The 20,995-nt window shown below is 50.0% G+C and overlaps 2 pseudogenes; one reads left to right on the forward strand and one right to left on the reverse strand.

Annotated features, from left to right (window-relative positions):
• Nucleotides 1-1,116: 1,116 nt before the first annotated feature.
• LOC144108921 (U6 spliceosomal RNA) lies at nucleotides 1,117-1,209 on the reverse strand (annotated as a pseudogene).
• An 18,748-nt stretch (nucleotides 1,210-19,957) lies between these two features.
• LOC144108469 (sentrin-specific protease 1 pseudogene) lies at nucleotides 19,958-20,689 on the forward strand (annotated as a pseudogene).
• The last annotated feature ends 306 nt before the right edge of the window (nucleotides 20,690-20,995 follow it).

Raw genomic sequence — 20,995 nt, forward strand, 5'->3', positions numbered from 1 at the left:
ATTGGCTGCGTGTGGCCCGGGGAACGACGGGTGCGACACGGAATCGCAACGAGTGACGTGTGTGACAGATGCGGTGCAGTGGAAACACTAGAACACCTGCTCCTTCATTGTGCAGCGTTCGCCGATGCTCGTCGCGATATGCTAGCGGCCTATAGGGTGCAGGGCATACTACCAGACTCCTTCAAGACGTTATTGTGGCCGCAGGGCAGTGCGCACAGTCTTTGGCGAACTTTGGTGAGCCTCTGTGCATTCCTCGAACACACGGGATTGACGTCCCGTCTGTTCTGCGTCAGGTAGTTATACGGAGTGACCGAACGCTCCGCGAGTTCTGCCTTGAACGATTAATAACTGGACGCCCCACTCCAGTTTTAGCCAACACAGTGCTGTGCGTGTGTGATATTTTTTTGCTCTAAAATGAACTAATCACACGCACAACCTGGACACATTTATTATTGTGTAAATAGTTTGTACATATTACTTCTCCCCTATCCTCTCTTTCTCTCCCCTCACCTCTTTCATTTCATTTCTCAATTCTGCCTGCTATCGTTTATTTCCGCTGCCCCAGCTCAGGTGTTTCGGTATCGATCGATGGCAGTTCCGTCGCGGTGGCTCAGTGGTTAGGGCGCTCGACTACTGATTCGGGGTTCCCGGGTTCGAACCCGACCACGGCGGCTGCGTTTTTATGGAGGAAAAACGGTAAGGCGCCCGTGTGCTGTGCGATGTCAGTGCACATTAAAGATCCCCAGGTGGTCAAAATTATTCCGGAGCCCTCCACTACGGTACCTATTCTTCCTTTCTTCTTTCACTCCTTCCTATATCCCTTCCCTTACGGCGCGGTTAAGGTGTCCAAAGATATATGAGACAGATACTGCGCCATTTCCTTTCCCCAAAAACCAATTATTATTATTATCGATGGCAGATGCCGTGGCTAGCAAAAATTTTGTCGTTCCTTTTTACTATTATTTGCGTAGAAAACCGCTACCACCACCAGTTTCTCTGGTGGAGGTGTTCTGAACTTCGACCATGTGGGGATATTTAACGTGCACTGACTTCGCACAGCACATAGGCGCCTTTTGTGTTTCACCCGTATGTAGTGTGACTGAACTCAGTGCACTGAAAAGAAAATCATTTTTGAGATCTCATTCTCGCAGTGGCCATGCTAATCTTCTCTGTATTATTCAAATTTTAGTGCATGTACTTTGGAAGTACTTAACCATTCGGATCCACAAAACAACGTTGATATTTCTGAAGCGAAAGCTTCACTATGTTAGGTAAAGCTGATTTGGCCGCGCGTTGCCGGTTGACCATCAAGTGAGCCAGAGGTCAAGTGTGGCTATAGGTCTTACCATATGTTCTCCACTATGGTGTCGCAACACTTGACCTTTGACGTTGACCTTTGACCTTTATATTCGCCGGTAGAGGACAGTAGACAACGCCGCAGCGTTCGTTGGGTGACCGACCTCTCCCAATCAACCATTAATATATCTGCCACCTGCCAGGGCGCAGATCGGGAGCGCTGCCTTTCCAGTGTGTGGAACGCGCTCGTTACAGACGGCAAGCCGTGTCTACTTGCCGGACACACCACACCTTTCGATCTCTAACTTGGTTCAGAAGTATTTCAACCGTAGCTAATTATTTGTTATGCCTCACACATATTCTATTCATTTTTGTTCGAATAAGGATTTCAAGGGACGCGTCGGGAGGAACTTCGGAATTGAATGCCGAAGAGGTTGTGAAATAATTTCGCAATGGCCATGTCTAAGTTTCTTGTCTAACCTTGCGCTTTTTCTTCCCTTGTATATAGACACGTTTGTCAGCGGAGGCTAATTGCAGCGGCTCTATTCGCGGTGCAACGCTGCTATATAAACATGTAAGGGTTGTGAATTGCATAGGTGGAGAAACGATGTAGAGTAAACGCCGTGAACTGTATCTGCGAAATATGTCGAAAGTTCCCTCCCATACCTTGACAATTGCCACCAAACCCTAAGGTGTGTCCTCCAGGCACAAACCCTACCATCCACTTATATTAAGCCTTGCTACCACCAACCCCTTCAGCACCCTCTACAACTACCGTACCTTCACCCTCGCCCATAGCTTAGTGTAATGCCCGGCGTGTGAGCAGTTGGGTTAATGTCGCTATCGCCCCTTCCTCTTCTCCAACCGAACTCTCCCTTCAGCTCCGATTCTAACTTGTGCGTTAAAATGAGATCCTAGCCAGTAAAATTCAACAACTAGAGACAAAACAGGACGGGCCACTCAGAGCCCATGCCCGAATCTGAGCCAGCTGAGCAGGTTGATTATGCCTTGGGCTCCTCCGGCCTGACCAGCGTTTCGCGGCGGCCGGTCGGCACCGCGGTGGCCTAGCTGCCTACTGTGGAGTGCCGTATAGGCATTCTAGAGATCAAGGTAGAGGCTTTCCAGGGAAAAATTCTGGAACCGATGCAACGGAAGGTTTCCTTGGGCAGGTGGCCAGACTTCGTGAAGCAGGCTATCAAGAAAGGATCCTTGCACAGTTAACAATAATAATTAGTTTTTGGGGAAATGAAATGGCGCAGTATATGTCTGAACTTTCGTTGGATACCTAAACCGCGCCGTAAGGGAAGGGATAAAGGAGGGAGTGAAAGAAGAAAGGAAGAAAGAGGTGCCGTAGAGGAGGGCTCCGGAATAATTTCGACCACCTGGGGATCTTTAACATGCACGCAAATCGCAGAGCACACGGGCGACTTAGTGTTTTGCCTCCATAAAAATGCAGCAGCCGCGGTCGGGTTCAAACCCGGGAATTCCGGATCAGTAGCCGAGTACCCTAACCACTAAGCCACCGCGGCGGGTCCTTGTACGCTTAACAGAACGAATTTTGTGCAAGCTGAAGGTAAAGGCGGCATCTCACCCCCCTGGGCCGCAGGAAGAGGCACGAAGGAAGGTCGTGTGCATCCCGTATCCACACGGTGTCTCACATCGTCTCAAGAAGATCGCTGCGCAGCAGAATGTGCAGGTGGAGTTCTCCGGCGAACATAGAGTTGGGAAGATATGCGCCGCAGTTCACAGGAAGCTGGAGCCAGCCTCTTCCAGAAAAGATTTCTGGCAGTGCACAGTGCCTCACGCAGAAAAATGAATAACTGCAAAAAAGGCGTCGTGCATAAGGTTCTTGTGCCTTGCGGAACGATCTGTTATGTGGTGGTGGTGAAAAGAATTTATCTATATATAGAGAGAGGTAGACGGGGAGTGGCCCCTAGTGGGTCTCGCCTCTTACTATAGAAGGCGGAGTCCCTCATTCCGGGACCCCGTTGGTCCTGACTGCTGCGCAGGTCCGCCGAACCAGGGCCTGTTTGGCCCATAGTTCCTGGCAGCCGAGCAGAGTCGCCTCCTAGACCTCTCGGGTAGGAGAAGGGGTGATGAGGGGAGAGAAGGATTTTGCCTGCATGCCCAAACCACGTGAAAGGTGTCGGCCACCTCCCCATCGGGCACAAGATCCTCAACTGCACGCCAAAATTCAGGCGCTATAAAAGGCTCGGTGCTCCCCGCCCACTGCCCAGTTACCCCCGAAACCGATGCAAGTGCCGGCGGACCCGACACCCCATAGCTCTGACGTGCGTTTCACCGCCCTCAAAAATGCCCTCGCCGAGTTATCGACTGGGGGTGGTAAAAGTGTTTTATGAATAAAGTAATAGTAAAAAGGAAGGAAAAGGTTTTTGCTAGCCCCAGCATCTGCCATCGATACTGAAGTACCTGAGCTGGGGCAGCGCAAATAAAGGATAAGAGGCAGAATGGAGAAATGAAATGAAGGAGGTGGGGGACAGGAAGAGAGGATAAGGGAGAAGTAAAAGAGACTTTTAGCTGAGCGTGTTTACGTTCCGCGCCGCTGGTAGTTCCCCAGCGGAGCACCAGCGGAATGTAGCGCGAGTAAAGAGTTATAGCGCAGCGTCTAAAACGCCCGAATGAGCAGAGGACGGAGCAGCGCGGAGTGCTGTGCAGCTCCACCTATAGGTAAAAAGCGGAGTTACGCTGAAACGAATATGAATCCCGCTTGAATTTTCTGTACTAAAGTTGTAAATAAAGGCATTTTTCGTGTTTATGATATATATTTAAACATTAGAGGTCGTTATTATTGAATTTAAAGTACGTCATCTTAGAAAAAAAAACATTTGGCGCTGTGACGGTCAAGTCAAGGCGAAGCCCCAGGCCGCAAGCTGTTTTTTGGTGCGCTGTGTGTAAACCCGGGCGAGTTCGCGAGTTAGGACCGCATTTTGCCTCCGCCACAGCTATATGGTAAATTCTAGAGATGCCGAAGAGCATACTCCAAGACCCGCTGCTCTTGTCACAGCTAAAGTGGTCAGAGATAGAAGATCTGCTGTGTCTTGAAGTGTTTGGTGAAACGCGACGTGACCCACTCTATGTGCGCGGGCTTCTGAACATTTGCGATATCGACAGTGGTGTGTTCAAGACGCATTTCAGATTTGAGAAGCATGACTTGCATAGGCTGCAGAGGGCCTTATTAATACCTGAAGCGGTGGTAACTCCATAGAGGGTGGCAGTTCCCGGGGACGAGGCCCTGTGCATAACCCTGCGACGGCTTGCATATCCGATCCGGCTCTGCTATCTTGAAGACCTTTTTAGGCGACACAGCTAAACCCTATCGTCTGTGACCAACGCAGTTCTCGGGCACATTGAAACGCGGTTTTTTCATTTGTTAGACGACCTGAGCAACCTTGCCTGGTTGAACCTGGACTCGCTGGAAACGTTCTCTCAGGTAAGCCGTAAGTAGGATAAGAGTTTTGCGAGTCGATATTTCTCACATTTTCATTCTTTTTTGAGGCAGTTCACAAAAAAGGAGCCCCGCTTAAAAACTGCGGGGCGTTCATAAACGGCAAGGCGCGGGCAATATGCAGACCATCAAGGAACCAAAAGGTTTATTTTAGTGGCCACAAACGCGTCCACGCCCTGAAATATCAGTCAGTAATGTGCCCAAATGGGATTATCTGTCAGTTAGACGGATCGTATCCCGGAAGCAAACATGATGCTTGTAAGTAACTGGCAAGAACAGCCGCCTCAACAAAGCGTTGTTTATCTTTCTTTCTTCACTATGCCTGGTGCTTGGAAACAGGCAAGGTTGAACGTAGTCTCATTATACAATTTATTTTCCTTCTTGCAGGTAACTTCGGACACAGCAAAGCATATGCAAAGTTGGAAAAGCTTGTTCAGGGGCGCAACTACGTCATCTACGGGGACCCTGCCTACCCTTTGCGGCCCCTTCTGCTGAAGCCCTATGGCGGTGGTTCCTTGACCCCTGAGCAGCAAGCATTCAACAAAGCTGTGAGCAGCGTGAGGCAGGCAGTGGAATGGGGCTTCGGTAAAATTGCGAGACTTTTTGTCTTTGTAGACTTTAAAAAAAATCAGAAGCTTTACCTCCAGGACCTGCCACGCATATATAAAAGCAAGTGCACTTCTCGCGAACTGCCATACCTGTTTGTACAGCGCCCGAATTTCTCAGTATTTTGGCCTTGCGCCACCACATCTAGAGGTTTGCCTTGCCCCTCGAGAGTGCTTCATAACACCACGCACTTGCGAAAACGAAGAGTTTATTTCATAACTGTGGAAATATAAATCAAGATGACAATTATTTGGTTATGGATAATAGTGATGTTGTGCATTTAGAATACTAGCCAGTTTTTTGTTTGGTCATCGAACAGTTTTTGCAATTGCTCAAAGATTTTCTGCTGGTTTGCTTCCCAAGAGGATGATTCTAATTGAAGTTTTTTTTCTTCGAGCTCCAGCTTGCGTTCTTCTAAAGCAAGGCGGCGCTCCTCGTTTTCCACTTTCTTCCTCTCAATTGCCAGCTCCTTATTGCGGAGGTGAAATTCATTTGTCTCCCTCATTGTGAGCAGCTGGAGCCCCATTCTTTGTAGTCCTCGAATTCCTGAAAAGGTAGACAAGCAAGGCAATTTCGGCCGTTAGTTCAAGCGAGTTCATGCACTGCGCGATTGCTGTGTAGTATTATACCATAGGACAAGCACAGATCCTGTGATAAAGCATAACTTCTCTCAAACCAGTTTCTTGTCATGCAGTTCGTATTCGACTGATCATGTGTTCCATGGTTTTCAAGCATGTATTTATGTGACACCTAGCTTTTAGGTTAGTGTTTTCGTGCCTAACGTACCCTGATAAACAAATTTTGTTCCTGTGCATTTATTCGATATTTCTATATCTTTTCATGAAAGAGATGGGATTTGTTTCCAATTTTGTTAAGCATTCGTGTGATAAAGAAACATTTGGGTCATGAACTGCTGCGCCATGGCAAAATGTATTTTGATTTCTGCATTCTGTCTTCCTACTCAGGCAAGGTTCTTACTGTTCATATTTGTGGTTTATATGCATATGTTTGAAAGGCGTCAGGAATGAGTCTCAATACCAAATCATGGTTTCGTTATAGCCATGAGCAATAATTTGTACTGTAGGGTTAAACGAAGAGGGTTCTAGTTCGACTTCCGCAAATCAACGGACAAAGGTGCCCAAACGCTACGCATGACAACATTTACCTGTGTACACTTATAATGCATTCCTAAACACCATTCCGCTCCGTGTGTACTGTACGTGGTAAATAAACATTCCTAAAGTACTTGCCTTTACCCATGGTCGGCAGAATCTGTTACCTAGTTGCAGGCTGGCGCTGATCGTTGTCGATTGATGATGGTGCTGAGGGAGGATGCTCTTAATGTGCTGACATGACTTGGCTCTGCTGCTACTGGCCACCATCCATCCGGTCCCGCTCATTGTCAATAGTAGCTGCAGATGGTCCCAGCACAAGCTCCTCATCGTAAGTGCTGAGAAACAGCTGGGCTGCTGGCGATCCTGTTTTTAATGAAAGAAAAAAGGAGGAGGCAAAATCATTCAAGCAGGGTTCCCAGATTAGGCTACTGTTCCTCCGAGTTGGCATTGAAATTTTACATTTGTGTATGCGGCTATTTTTGGAATACATTTTTTGCTGTGCCCATGTCAATATATTTTGTTTTGTAATAAATATTCTGAATGTTTTCGTACACCCTTTCTCTACTTTGTGCCAGTGTTCGAAACTGTTTTCTTTGATGGAGCCCTGTTAGCGGATTGCAAACGATACTAAATTTTGTGTCGGCGTCGGGATATACTGGGCAAGTGTCCTGTGTGGGCGGCCCAACAGCCTGTAGACAAAAATGAAGGTAGAACATGCGTGCTTCTAAAGTGTGTGTATATCGTTTCCTAGAGCTTCTCTGTCATCAGGCAGTCAATGTGCTCGAGTGCGAGCGCATACAGTGCAGCAGCGAGCCGCCGTCCGGTGCGCGGTGAAGCCGGTCGATGTGATTCAGTGCCCTGCGCGCTGCTTGGAGCTCAAGTGGCCACGCTCCTGCCTCGGCCAACGTTGCGGCGCTATGCGAGTTTATACACAGGCCTAGGCACACGCGCAGGGACTTGCGATGCTGAAGCTCGAGTTTCTTTCAGCACGGCTTGCGCACCATGACGAGCGGCAGCGCATAGAGCACCGCCCCCAAAGCTGCGGCATTGTATAGACGCATCGCGGCTCTCTGGGAGATGCCCTGGCCTCGAGCGGTGAGCTTGTGCACAGTGGTGGTGATCCCCTTCATCTGCAGACAAGCCTTGGTTGCCGTGGGGCGGAAGGAAAGGCGCCAGTCGATGTCCAGGCCAAGGTACCGCACCGATTTACGCCAAGGAATCGGAGTCCCGACCAGTGACAGTGGCGCAAGGTGCGCACGCGAGCGCGAAACACAGGCTATGGCCACCGATTTGTCCGCGCTCAGCGACAGACCAAGGCCGCGCAAGCTGGCGTCGATTGCGGTCAGGGCTCCCTGAAGGCACCCCTGCACGCGGAACGCCTCGCGCGGTGGTCCCCGGCACCACAGAGCTATGTCGTCTGCATATGTGGACATGTACAGATGGTGTCGGCCGGTCATGGGGAGGTAGGCCGGTACCACCGACATGACCACATTAAACAGGAATGGTGATAGGACAGAGCACTGCGGCACGCCCATGTTCACCGGGCGAGGCTTGGGGAGCTTACCCCCTACTCGTACGCGCATGGTGCGCCCGCTCAGGAAGCCATGAACGTATCGCAAAAGATGCCCGCTCAGACCGGCTCCCTCAAGGACCGCGAGAATTGGTGCGCGGTGAACGTTGTCAAAAGCGCCCCATACGTCTAGTAGTAGCAGCAGCGTAACCTGGCCTGCCGCCCTGGCATGCTCCAGCGCTGTAACAACGTCCGATATAGAATCAGCCGTGCACCGCATCCCACGGAAACCCGTCTGCCGCTCGTCAAACAAATCAGCCTCCGCAGCCCGCTCGTTCAGGCGCTGCAATGCCATATGCTCCATGAGCTTACCTCCCGCCGATGTTAATGCCACTGGACGGTATCCGCTCAGCTCCGTATAGTTGGGCGCCCTGCCTTTCGGATGGGACAAACGACCGCGGTTCGCCAATCCGCTGGTAGCTCCCCGCGTTCCCACAACAGGTTGATCTGCTGCAGGAGGATCTGTCGTTGCTGCGCATCCAGATTTCGCAGCATCTGGTATGTCACCCCGTCAAGTCCGGGCGCCGAGCGGCGGCGGCAGCGCTGCAGCTCATTGTTCAGTTCTGCCGTGGTGAACCTCGCATCACATGGACTTTCCGAGGCGACGTGCGAGGGACTGGCGTCGCTTCTGGGGCTCTGAGGAGCAGCTATGTTAGGTGCATTTGCGGGGCTGGGCGGCGCGAATCGATCGGCAAACCGCTCTGCCAATTCTACAAAGCTGAGCCCGCTGAAGATTGCGAGGGCGGCCAGCGGTTGACGGTTTTCCTGTGGTTCGGTGATGCGCCGGAGGGTGTCAAACAGCCTCCGCGAGCTGAAATCTTCCTCCATCCTTTGGTATAGTGAAGCCCACTGCCGGAGGTATAGCTTGATGGCGTGGCAGCACGCTGCCGCGTCAAAGCGGTCGTAGACAGTCCAGTTGGCGGCTCTGTCAGTCCGTCGCGCCTAAGTCACACCGACTGTGGCCTCAACACATTCCAATATATAAGCCAATTTTTAATGGATCGTCAATTCTACATTCGAATTCAAGATAGAGACCATGGTCCTTACCTACTCGGCACGCGGGGAACCCCTCAAGGCGCGGTACTTTCCCCGCTGCTCTTTAATCTGGCCATGATGCACCTGCCGGCCCAGCTGAGTGGTGTCGCCGGCGTGCAGCACGCCCTGTACGCCGATGACATCACTCTGTGGGCCACACAGGGCAGCACAGGAGACATTGAAACCAGCCTGCAAACAGCGGCGACGATAGTAGACCGCTACGCCCGCCGCTGCGGTCTTCAATGTTCCCCTCTAAAATCGGAATTTGTGCACCTCCGCCCCTCACAGAAGTGCACAACTAAAATATCTCTCTCTCTTGAGAGCGGTCCCATACGCGAAAGTGATGAGATACGGGTACTCGGACTCTACATCCACAAACACAGGCGGCCAGACACTACATTGGCCAAACTCCGTAAGGTGGGGGACCAGGTGGGCCGCATGGTCCGCCGGGTTTCCAACAAACGCGGAGGGTTACGAAGTAAGGATGCCTTGCGGCTGGCAAACGCCTTCGTAACTAATCGAATTCTCTATTCGACTCCTTATCTCCACCTACGGAAACAAGAGGAGGACGCCCTTGAGGTCATCCTTCGCAAAATTGTTAAACGTGCCCTTGACCTCCTCATCACTACTTCAAACAGCCGGCTTATGGCTCTTGGGGTGGTGAACACTTTCCGGGAGCTCCGGGAGGCGCACCTTACAAACCAGTACACGCGCCTGTCGCTAACGGAGTCGGGTCGCCGCCTTCTTGCTCGACTCCATATCCAACACACCCCTCCAATAGAAGACAGGTTTCGCATCCCGGAACTGTGGAGACGTGCCCTCCACGTGCGGCCTCTTCCAGCAAGCATGTCACACGAAGACCATAATGGTCGGCGCCTGGCACGAGCGGAAGCGCTAGCCCGATATTATGGCAACAAAACAGGTGTCTACAACGTGGACGCCTCCGGCCCTCACCACGGGGGATGGTACACGGCCGCGGTAGTTCACAACAGCAACACAGTTAAGGGCACAGGGTAAGGTAAAATTAGAAAAAAATCGTTTTTTTTTCTTTTGGAATTTTAGAAGTTCAATTCTTTCTACACATGTTCCATGATCGCACTTTCCTCAGAAAGCCATATTTACGGCTGAAAAACGCTTTTTCCGAAACCAAGTCGTGAGCGGCCACGCCCCCTTTCAGGATTAACGTCAATTTTTTCAACCAAAAAGTCCACCACCTGATTTCAAAACTTGTCTAAAATCAGCTACATATAAAAAATTGTCTGGCAACTATTGTACAGCTCCTCTTTTTTAGCCAAGACAATCCTGAGACGCTTTGCACGTTTTTTCCACGTTTCTGCAACCTTCATGCAGCTGCGTCCGAGTGCTATCCCTTTCGATCAGTATTGTAAATTGTGCCGGTGTTGGTTGCTGCTGATAAGTTGATATGCCCAGGGCAAAGAAGGCCTTCGTCAGGCGTGAATTTCACGGCAACCGCTACGCTCATCGTGAAAAAGCAAAAGGATGTCCACGACCGAATGAGATCCCGAACGCCGAACGCGCCAGCTCCTCGACATCGAAGCTTTCAAGATTTTCTCTGTGCTTCCAGGAAGAGGATGTGCTACAGAGCAGCAGCCAATATGCCTTAATGGACATGGACGGCATTTGTGCCGCAATTACACAGATTTGTGTGTGCAGAGAGTGCGGTGGAAGTGTTGAGCTCATCGAAATTGTGACAAAACGGGTAGGTGTTGTAAGCGTTTACAGTTTGAACTGTGAAGTGTGTAGTGCCGCACAACGATTTGAGACGTCGAAGAAAACTACTTCTGGCCTCTATGAAGCCAACCTCAGGTTAGTGTATGCCTTGAGGTCCATTGGTAAGGGAATGGCTGCAGGAAATATACTCTGTGCTATGCTAAACCTTCCTAAGCCGCCGACAAAGTTTGCGAAATACAATCAAGAGCTTCTAGGTCACATCGAAGCTGCTGCTCAGGAGTCGATGAAAAGGGCAGCTGACGAAGCTGTGCAGCTGAATGAGGGGGATAAAGACATCGCAGTTGCTCTTGATGGAAGCTGGCAGAAGCGAGGACATACTTCCAATAACGGCATAGTCTCTGCGACCAGTGTAGACTCTGGGAAAGTGCTGGATGTGGAGGTTTTGTCTAAACGTTGTCCAAAGTGCAGCATCAAGGGTACAGACAGTGACCCCCTTTATAGAGAGTGTGCCAAAGCAACTACCAAGGCACCAGCGGTGGAATGGAAGTTGCAGGAGCACTGAAAATTTTCGGCAGGAGTGAGGAGCTTCACGGCGTTCGATACGTCAAATACCTTGGGGATGGTGACAGCAAGGCTTTTATGGCTGTGAAGGCACAAATGCCATATGGTGATTCCGTTGAAATATCCAAGGTTGAGTGCATAGGGAACGTGCAAAAAAGGATGGGCACAAGGTTACGAAGGCTAAAAAAAGGAAACAAAGCAGGAAAACTCTCTGATGGAAAGAGCCTCTCGGGCCGAGGCCGACTGACTGATGCAGTAATAGACAAGCTCCAGACGTACTATGGTTTGGCCATCAGAAGAAATGTAGGAAACCTGGATGAAATGCGAAAGGCCGTTTGGGCAACCTTCTTCCACTTATCGGCCACAGACGATGACCCATGCCATGGACTTTGCCCAAAGGGACCTGATACGTGGTGTGCCTTCAACAGAAGTCAGTCAGAGGGCAAGCCATTTTTCCACAAGGAGAGTTTGCCTGCATCTGTCTTGGAGGCTATCAAACCCATTTATAGGGAGCTATCGAAGGCTGAGCTCCTAGAGAAGTGCCTGCATGGGCAAACTCAAAATGCAAATGAGTCGTTCAACCATGTTGTTTGGGAACGCGCGCCAAAGTATGTGTTTGTTAGGCTTCGGACCCTACGGATGGCAACACTGGATGCTGTTCTTTCATTTAATGATGGTAGCATCGCACGGGCCAACGTTTTGAAGGCGTGTGGATTGAACTCAGGGAGCAACACCATCAAGTGGCTGAAGGAAGCTGACCATAAGCGCATGTACTTTGCGGACCGAGCAACACGGCAGCTTACAAAAGAGGCCCGACAGTCAAAACGACAAGCCGAAAAGCGAAAAAATGACGGCGACAGTGACTACGAAGCAGGGGGCTATTAAACCAATTACTATGGAGGCGTTTCTGCGAATAAAAAATGGTTTTTCACATCTTTTTTCTCTTTACGCTCTATTATCTCAAAACAGTGTTTTTTCTTACAAAGGTACCATTATTTCCAATGCCTTTCAAGACAGACGGCTGATTTTTTTTTGCAATCATCTACATAAGTGTTGCCAACTACTGAACTAGAATTAAGCAATTTCACTGAGCAGTTATTCTGTTATGAATTTTGAAATGCGCAAAGAAAGGCCAGATTTGTGTACTACCGGAAAAATTTTTATTAAAAATTGAATTTTCAACACATTTCAAATATTCTAGTTCAGTAAAAAGAGCACAAAATGTGGCAAACAATGATATATGTATTATTAGGCTACTGTTATTAGTTAGTGAGAAACATGTACCTCAACATGGCCTAAAATGCATGGGAAGTATAGGGCTTACCCTGTGCCCTTAACGGCCTAACTTTTAGGGCCCGCAGTGTAACACAAGCAGAAGAGGTCGCGATTGCTCTCGCGGCCTCCCATTCCAATTCAAAATACATAATCACCGACTCGCGAGGGGCCTGTCGGAACGTCGAACAAGGCTGCACTCTCTTCCTAGCCTATCGAATATACCAATATTGCATACGGGATACGGACCCCGCACACCGTTACCTCATATGGGCCCCTGCTCATCAGGGGTTGGCAGGAAACGAGACAGCAGACGCAGCCGCCCGCGCGCTCTCTCACCCGGCTGTTTTCTCCTCCCCATCCGATCAGGAACCCGACTTTAATCCGGTCTATACATTCAAAGATATTACAACATATTATCAAAATTGTCATCGCCTTTACCCTAGTCCATATAAAGGCCTGAAGAAGGCGGATGAGCGGCTCCTTCTCCGCCTTCTCACCAATACATTGGTGTGCCCGGCAGCGCTAAAACATTTTGACCGCTGCGTTTTTATGGAGGAAAAACGCTAAGGCGCCCGTGTGCTGTGCGATGTCAGTGCACGTTAAAGATCCCCAGGTGGTCGAAATTATTCCGGAGCCCTCCACTACGGCACCTATTATTCCTTTCTTCTTTCACTCCCTCCTTTATCCCTTCCCTTACGGCGCGGTTCAGGTGTCCAAAGATATATGAGACAGATACTGCGCCATTTCCTTTCCCCAAAAAACCAATTATTATTATTATTATTACTCCTTTAGTGGCAGCGGCCCACACTGTAGTGCAGTGTCCTCTGACACCTATCATATGGTTTGGGCCTGCCCCTCCAACCCCGCTATTCCCCCATCCCCAACCCAACCCGGGAGGACTGGGAGTCGACCCTGCTCGGCTGCCACGACTTACAGGCCCAACAAGCCTTAGTCGGGCGCGCCCGGGCGGCGGCAACCGCCACTGGGGTCCCATAGGGACCTCCACCTAGTGCTTGTACGGATCGGTCCCTTACGGGCTGATCCAAACATACCTCCTATTCATCCGTAATAAATGTTTTCACCACCACCACCACCATATATCGTTGGACCTCTGAACCGCACCGTAAGGAAAGTGATAAAGGAGGGAGGAAAAGAAGAAAGGAAGAAAGAGGTGCCGTAGTGGAGGGCTCCGATATAATTTCGACTACCTGGGGAAGATTAACATGAGCTGACATTGCACAGCACATGGGCGCCTGAGCGTTTTGCCTCCATAGAAACGCAACCGCCGCGGTCGGGTTCGACCCTGGGAATTCCGATCAGTAGCCGAGAGCCCTAACCCCTGAGCGACCGCGGCGGGTTAATCTTCAACTGCGTAAAAGACCAGTTTGAGTGCTCAAGAGCTTCGGAATGAGACGCTGCGTAGACGACGTGCCGAGTAAACAAAGGTTTCGCAATTCAACTAGGGTTAACCAGAGCTAAACCAAAGCCAAAATTTTGAGCTTCACCTCCATCGAAACGCAACCGTCGCGGTCGGTTTAGAACCAGGGAACTACGGATCAATACTCCGGATCAGTACACGAGCGCATTACCTAATGAGCCACCCCGGCGGATTCCTTCCTTACCTTCGTTATTGAGTGTATCTTTATTTGTAAAATACTATTTAATGCCAAAAAGCATGCTGTCGCCCGAGAAAAAAATGCGCATTTTCGTTCCTCAAATTTCGTCAAAACGAATAATGTCTTCACGAGGTATAGAGCGTAGTTTATTCTAGGGTGCACTATAGCAGAGGCCGTAATAGTGGCCCGCTTGAACTACTTTTCTCGGCAATGCTCCAGCGGCTATGCAGGAACAGAAAGGGTACGGGCACAAAGCCCATTTCCTTCCCTTTCCTTCCAAGCTTAAACCACATTGCGGAAAGAAAAGTTGGGAGTGGCTTAGCTCGGCTATGTCAGGATATACGCAGCGAAAGCTAGGGCTCAGCATGGTTAGTCTTGGTTAATCTTGATTGCAAGTCCAGGTTAGTCTGGTTGTCTAGCTATGTTGTCGCATTAAAGACGACACAACTGTGGTTGTGGACCACGCGAGCTCGCGAGCTCTCCTTTTCAACCCTCCGACATGTTAACAGGCATGCGACGAAGCTGGTGAAGCGAGATTGATTGTAAAACATTTTATTCGCCGGGAAGAGCTTGGCAAGAGGTCGCGTTAAGTGGTCGAGAGTACATAGCCCTCGACGACTTTGTCAGCCCACTCCACCGCCAAAACTTGCGTTCTGGGGTCAGAGAGGAGGCGAGCGCAACGACGAGGAACGCGGTGTGACGTCATACCGAACGGCAGTGGCGGCGAGCCGCGCAGTGTTACATCATGCCAGAAGGCGCGGCGAGCACACAATGCATAGTAGCCGTCTCACATAGCTCAGTGGACACTCGAACCGCGCTGTAAATAAAGGAATAAAGAAGTGAGGGAACGAAGAAAACGCGGTTCGAGTGTCCACAGAAATATGTGAGGCGCGCGTTTTGACGTGTAGTGCTTCCTCGGAGGGCGGAAACAGCGAAATGCCCAAGTTCACAGCGAGTAAAGCTTTCGCTCTAAGAAAAAAAATTGTCTCCGGCAGTTTCGCTTCTTCCTTCGTACATCCACAGCAAATCGGCATTCTACAGCACCCCCCCCCCCCACACACACACAGAGAAAGCCCGAGCGTTGCACAGCCTTTGTAGACGCATGGGGGGGGGGCACATTCTTTACATACAAGCGATTAAGCGAATTGAGGGAAGAGCCACATCGTGCTGCGAAGCGTTTCGCAAGCTTTCATTTCAAATGCGTTTTGAACTGCCGACAAAAATAATAATAATAATAATTGTTTTTTTGGGGAAAGTAAATGGCGCAGTATCTGTCTCGTATATCGTTAGACACTTGAACCACGCCGTTAGGGAAGGGATAAGGGAGGGAGTGAAAGAAGAAAGGAAGAAGGAGGTGCCGTAGTGGAGGGCTCCGGAATAATTTCGACCACCTGGTGATCTTTAACGGGCACTGACATCGCACAGCACACGGGCGCCTTAGCGTTTTTCCTCCATAAAAACGCAACCGCCGCGGTCGGGTTCGAACCCCGTAACTCCGGATTAGTAGTCGAGAGCCTAAACACTGAGCCACCGCGGCGGGTCCGACGAAAAGGCTTGAAATCGCTTTTGGTTGTCGGCAAACATTAAAAAGTGTTATATATACGCTTTATCTTGTCACTTGTTCTCATATTTCAAACATTAAAAAGTGTAATAAATACACATTAGCTACCCACCCCGATGGCTCAGTGGATAGGGCGCGCGGCTACTAATTGGTGCTCCCGGGTTCGAACTCGACCCCTGTGGCTGCGTTTTTATCTAGGCAAAGCGTTAAGGCGCCCGTTTGCTGTGCGATGTCAGTGCACGTTAAAGAACCCCAGATGGTCAAAATTATTACCGAGCCCTCCACTACGGCGCATCTGCCTTTCTTCTTTCACCCTCTCCTTTAACACTTCTCTTACGACGTGGTTCAGGGGTCCGCCGATATATGAGACAGATACTGCGCCATTCCCTTTCCCCAAAGATTAATATTATTATTAATATTATTATTATTATTATTATTAATATTATTATTATTATTATTATTATTTATACACATTATACTGTCACCTATTCTCATATTACATCACAAAAAATATACGTCTTGCTTTTTAAGTATTTTATATTTCTTAAAGATATAAGAATAAAAATAATGCCTATATATACTCTTTTTAAAGATTGTAGAACCCAAGAAACCGGTTCAAGCACTTATATTTTGCCACCAACATTGCCAACGTAAAGGCGGCCGTGTGCCGGGAAATGTCAGTGCAAGTTAAAGATCCTCTGGTGGTCGAAATTATGTCAGAGACCTCCACTACAGCACCTCTCTCTTCGCTTCACCGTTTTCTTTATGCTTTACCTTATAACGGCGCGCTTCAGGTATCCACCGAGAATTTTGAGGCACTTAAAGCGGCATTTTCTTTCCTCAAAAACAATCAATTTTCATTTTTTTCAATTTAAGCTTTGAACACCAATTTATGAATAATTGGTCTTTTCTGGGGGGAAAGGAAATGGCGCAGTATCTGTCTCATATATCGTTGGACACCTGAACCGCGCCGTAAGGGAAGGGATAAGAGAGGGAGTGAAAGAAGAAAGGAAGAATTAGGTACCGTAGGGGAGGGCTCCGGAATAATTTCGACCACCTGGGGATCTTTAACGTGCACTGACATCGCACAGCACACGGGCGCCTTAGCGTTTTTCCTCCATAAAAACGCAGCCGCCGCGGTCGGGTTCGAACCCGGGAACTCCGGATCAGTAGTCGAGCGCCCTAACCACTGAGCCACCGCGGCGGGTTCTACAATTTATGATAATTTCATTTTTAAAACAAAATTTCTTACATGCGGCTTACAAACGCAGGTACTGTGGCAACGCGGGGCTAATTCGGAAGCGGTGCTGCCACGGCGAAGTATTTCCAATCTGGAGAGGCTGTATGATCTGTGGCGGCGGGAATAAATTGGCTGTTGGGGAAAGGAAAGCGGGCAGTATCTCACACCTCGGCTGAAACTTTAAGCGCGGCGAAAGGGAAGGGATAAAGGAGAGGCTGAGAGAAGAGAGGCAGAAATAGGGGCCGTAGGGGAGGGCTCCGGAATATATAATTTCTAACACCTGGTGACTTTAGCGGCATTTACATAGCAGACCGCACGGGCGCCTTTGCGTTTCCCCTCCATCAAAACGCGGCCGCCACGATATTGCGATATTTATTTTTTGACAACCAGGAGGAAGTGACGTCGACCAAACAGGCCGGAAGAAATCCTGAGCCATGAAATATAAAAACACCAGCACTGTGGTCTTTGGCGATATCAGAAGCGTTTGTTGAGGGGTTCTGAGAGGAGTGCGCAAAACTTGCTTCACTCGCCTTGCGCGTCTCAGGACGGTTGTGCATTCTCGGGGTCGCCTTTCACGTGTGTAACAGTCAGCCACTGTTGGACCGTCGGCGAGGTGTTCGGAAAGCCAGAGCCTGTCAACACCTCCTAGGTAATACGAACGCTGACCGTGCAGAGCGGGCAGCAGTTTTGCGTTTGTCGTCCGCTAGCGCCGTTACCCTCGCTGACTGCTCTGGGTATCCTGACAGTTGCAAAGGGACGCATTCTTTGAAGATTGATCCAGGCTGAGCACTAACGAGGTGTTGCGAAAGCCACAGCCCGTCGGCACCTACGAGGTAAGACGAACGCTGACTGTTCAAAGCGGGCAGCAGTTTTGGTTTTAGTCAGCCGCTAGCCTCGTGACGTTCCCTGACTGCTCTGTGTCTCCTGTCAGTTGCAGAAGCACGCTTCAACCTGTCGATCGGGACAGATAGTTTAAAGAGTTATCCAGTCTGTTTGAGCACTAACGAGGTGCTGCGAAAGCCACAGCCCGTCGGCACTTACGAGGTAAGACGAACGCTGATCGTTCAAAGCGAGCAGCAGTTTTGGTTTAAGTCAGCCGCTAGCACCGTGACGTTCCCTGACTGCCCTGTGTCTCCTGTCAGTTGCAGAGGGACGCTTAAACCTGTTGATCGGGACAGATAGTTTGAAGAGTTATCCCCTCTTTTCGACCATCAGCGAGGTGTTCGAAAAGCCACAGCGCGTCTTCTCCTCCGAGGTATGACGAACGCTGACCGTTCAATGCGAGCAGCAGTTTTGGTTTCAGTCAGCCGTTAGCCCCGTGACGTTCCCTGACTGCTCTGTGTCTCCTGTCAGTTGCAGAGGGACGCCTCAAACTGCCGTTCCTGCAGGACGCACTGTTTGAAGAGTGATCCAATCTGTTTGAGCACTAACGAGGTGTTGCGAAAGCCACAGCCCGTCGGCACTTAGAGGTAAGACGAACGCTTACCGTTCAAAGCGAGCAGCAGTTTTGGTTTAAGTCAGCCGCTAGCCCCGTGACATTCGCTGACTGCTCTGTGTTTCCTGTCAGTTGCAGAAGCACGCTTCAACCTGTCGATAGGGACAAATAGTTTGAAGAGTTATCCATTTTGTTTGACCATCAACGAGGTGTTCGAAAAGCCACAGCGCGTCTTCTCCTCCGAGGTAAGACGAACGCTGACTGTTCAAAGCGAGCAGCAGTTTTGGTTTAAGTAAACCGCTAGCCCCGTGACGTTCCCTGACTGCTCTGTGTCTCCTGTCAGTTGCAGAGGGGCGCCTCAAACTGCCGTTCAGGACGCATTGTTTGAAGAGTGATCCAATCTGTTTGAGCACAAACGAGGTGTCGCGAAAGCCACAGCCCGTCGGCACCTACGAGGTAAGACGAACGCTGACCGTTCAAAGCGAGTTGCAGTTTTGGTTTAGGTCAGCCGCTAGCCCCGTGACGTTCCATGACTGCCCTGTGTCTCCTGTCAGTTGCAGAGGGACGCTTCAACCTGTTGATCGGGACAGATAGTTTGAAGAGTTATCCACTCTGCATGACCATCAGCGAGGTGTTCGAAAAGCAACAGCGCGTCTTCTCCTCCGAGGTAAGACGAACGCTGACCGTTCAAAGCGAGCAGCAGTATTGGTTTAAGTCAGCCGCTAGCCCCGTGACGTTCGCTGACTGCTCTGTGCCTCCTGTCAGTTGCAGAAGCACGCTTCAACCTGTCGATCGGGACAGATATTTTGAAGAGTTATCCATTCTGTTTGACCATCAACGAGGTGTTCGAAAAGCCACAGCGCGTCTTCTCCTCCGAGGTAACACGAATGCTGACAGTTCAAAGCGAGCAGTAGTTTTGGTTTAAGTCAGCCGCTAGCCCCGTGACGTTCCCTGACTGCTCTGTCTCCTGTCAGTTGCACAGGGACGCCTCAAACTGCGTTCAGGACGCATTGTTTGAAGAGTGATCCAGTCTGTTTGAGCACTAACGAGGTGTGGCGAAAGCCACATCCCATCGGCAACTACGAGGTAAGACGAACGCTGACCGTTCAAAGCGAGCAGCAGTTTTGGTTTAAGTCAGCCGCTAGCTTCGTGACGTTCGCTGACTGCTCTTGGTCTCCTGACAGTTGCAGAAGGACGCTTCAAGCTGTCGATCAGGACAGATAGTTTGAAGAGTTATCCACTCTGTATGACCATCAGCGAGGTGTTCGAAAAGCCACAGCGCGTCTTCTCCTCCGAGGTAAGACGAACGCTGACCGTTCAAAGCGAGCAGCAGTTTTGGTTTATGTCAGCCGCTAGCCCCGTGATGTTCGCTGACTGCTCTGCGTCTCCCGGCAGTTGCAGAGGGATGCTTCATCCTGTCGACAAGAACAGACTGTTTGAAGAGTGATCCAGTCTCCTGAGCGCCCCTGTGCAAACCTGAAGTGAAAACATGGCGGTGATGACCAACGCAGCCGACCTCGAGGGAGACGTCAGCTATGGTAGCCGACTCACTTCTGCCATGCAGGAAGAAGTGTCTGAAGCGCTGAAGCCGGGCCCACCGGAACAGGTTCTGGTCGAGGCCTTCTCTATGGCTGTCACTCGACATGACATAGCCACGCTAGGAGAAGGCAAGGGACTTAATGACAATATTGTGAACTTTTACCTGGCCATGATTGCGCAACGCTCCAAAAGGCGAGGCGGTCCGGCTGTGTACGCGTTCAGTACTTTTTTCTTCACCAAGCTGCATAGCTGTGGACCTGACGGCGTGAAACGCTGGACGCAAGGCGAAGACCTCTTCGCTTACGACATTCTACTGGTGCCCGTGCACTCTGAGGACCCGTCCCACTGGTGTCTCGCCGTGGTAAATTTCTGCACGCTTGAGATGGTCATCTATGACAGCCTGGGTCCGCGCGATGAGCATGCCAACATCATCGATGATTTGGCGGACTACCTGGAAAAGGTGAGCCACTGGCGTGACTGCGACCTGGACTGGAGCGGCTGGTATTTTTACCCATCCAATGTGCCACTCCAGAAGGACACCTTCGACTGCGGCGTCTTCCTGTGTCAGTACGCTGAGTGTCTCACCCGGGATGCACCGATTTTGTTCAAGGAGAAGCACATGCCGTACTTCCGCGGCCGTATTGTGTACGAGATTTTACACCGCCGGCTCCTCTCATGTTGAAGCCTACTTAAAACATGCCTTGGTTCAAGCGTCCGTGCACCCAGAATATATTTTCAGTTTGATTGTACTTATGTAGCTTAAGTGCGGTTTTTATGTGATTTGGTGTAATTGCTGTTATTGAGGTTTGCGCCATTGTTGATTTTTTTTTCATATCTACTGTATTCTGTATATTGCAGTGCGTGAGTAGCTACTTCCAGGTTTACTAGCGTTCGTCCTTTTTGCTTTTTATGTCGATAGTGTCGATTGCTTTTGCTTTTTCATGCCGATTGCTGAGTGTGCATTGCGTCATGGTAGAAATGTTATTGG

This window comes from Amblyomma americanum, chromosome 10 (assembly GCF_052857255.1).
Source record: "Amblyomma americanum isolate KBUSLIRL-KWMA chromosome 10, ASM5285725v1, whole genome shotgun sequence".
NCBI classification, from domain to species: domain Eukaryota; kingdom Metazoa; phylum Arthropoda; class Arachnida; order Ixodida; family Ixodidae; genus Amblyomma; species Amblyomma americanum.